The sequence below is a fragment of the Protomyctophum bolini genome (genome assembly GCF_963924005.1).
Source record: "Protomyctophum bolini genome assembly, chromosome: 12".
Lineage (NCBI taxonomy): Eukaryota > Metazoa > Chordata > Actinopteri > Myctophiformes > Myctophidae > Protomyctophum > Protomyctophum bolini.
In genome coordinates, this window is record NC_137873.1 from 45,052,089 (window position 1) to 45,054,316 (window position 2,228).

Genomic DNA, 2,228 nt, shown 5'->3' on the forward strand with positions numbered 1-2,228 from the left:
TGACTGACTGTGCGTCAACGATTATGTAAGTGTATTTTGTACACACTGTGTACTGTGGTAACATGCACAAGATACACTTACATATTGTTGTGAGTGCTGTGAGTCAACATCTAGTTGCTGGAAGAGATGCTTTGAGTCAACATCTAGTTCCTGGCAGTCAACATCTAGTTGCTGGAATGGATGCTTTGAGTCAACATCTAGTTCCTGGAAGAGATGCTTTGAGTCAACATCTAGTTCCTGGAAGAGATGCTTTGAGTCAACATCTAGTTGCTGGAAGGGATCTGTCAAGACATACTTTTTATTTGTGTTTTTTCTATTTACTTGGTCATTAAGGTTTACTTGGTCATTAAGGTCCACAGACTGAGAGGTCTGCTCTGACCAAATTAATGGAAAAAAAACACAAAAAGTGTGGTACATTACGGTACATTATGGTACGGTACATTACGGTACGGTACAGTGTTATACTTATATGTTATATGTAAAGTAATATTAATATATTACTCTTGCTGAGACAGTAATAATGAAAATGTATATATTACTATAATATATAGTTAGTAAACCTAATTAAGTAATAAAAGTAATATATTCGAATGATTGAACATTGTATTCACAGTATGTAGAATGGGTACATTTCATTGTATTTCACAGTAGAATGGGTACATTTCATTATATTTCACAGTATGTAGAATGGGTACATTTCATTATATTTCACAGTATGTAGAATGGGTACATTTCATTGTATTTCATAGTATGTAGAATGGGTACATTTCATTATATTTCACAGTATGTAGAATGGGTACATTTCATTGTATTTCACAGTAGAATGGGTACATTTCATTATATTTCACAGTATGTAGAATGGGTACATTTCATTGTATTTCATAGTATGTAGAATGGGTACATTTCATTATATTTCACAGTATGTAGAATGGGTACATTTCATTATATTTCACAGTATGTAGAATGGGTACATTTCATTATATTTCACAGTATGTAGAATGGGTACATTTCATTATATTTCACAGTATGTAGAATGGGTACATTTCATTATATTTCACAGTATGTAGAATGGGTACATTTCATTATATTTCACAGTATGTAGAATGGGTACATTTCATTATATTTCACAGTATGTAGAATGGGTACATTTCATTGTATTTCATAGTATGTAGAATGGGTACATTTCATTATATTTCACAGTATGTAGAATGGGTACATTTCATTATATTTCACAGTATGTAGAATGGGTACATTTCATTGTATGTCACAGTATGTAGAATGGGTACATTTCATTATATTTCACAGTATGTAGAATAGATACATCTCATTGTATTTCACAGTATGTAGAATGGGTACATTTCATTATATTTCACAGTATGTAGAATGGGTACATTTCATTGTATTTCACAGTAGAATGGGTACATTTCATTATATTTCACAGTATGTAGAATGGGTACATTTCATTGTATTTCATAGTATGTAGAATGGGTACATTTCATTATATTTCACAGTATGTAGAATGGGTACATTTCATTATATTTCACAGTATGTAGAATGGGTACATTTCATTATATTTCACAGTATGTAGAATGGGTACATTTCATTATATTTCACAGTATGTAGAATGGGTACATTTCATTATATTTCACAGTATGTAGAATGGGTACATTTCATTATATTTCACAGTATGTAGAATGGGTACTTTTCATTATTTCACAGAATGTATAATGGGTACATTTCATTGTATTTCACAGTATGTAGAATGGGTACATTTCATTATATTTCACAGTATGTAGAATGGGTACATTTCATTGTATTTCACAGTATGTAGAATGGGTACATTTCATTATATTTCACAGTATGTAGAATGGGTACATTTCATTATATTTCACAGTATGTAGAATGGGTACATTTCATTATATTTCACAGTATGTAGAATGGGTACATTTCATTGTATGTCACAGTATGTAGAATGGGTACATTTCATTATATTTCACAGTATGTAGAATAGATACATCTCATTGTATTTCACAGTATGTAGAATGGGTACATTTCATTATATTTCACAGTATGTAGAATGGGTACATCTCATTATATTTCACAGTATGTAGAATGGGTACATTTCATTGTATGTCACAGTATGTAGAATGGGTACATTTCATTGTATTTCACAGTATGTAGAATGGGTACATCTCATTATATTTCACAGTATGTAGAATGGGTACATT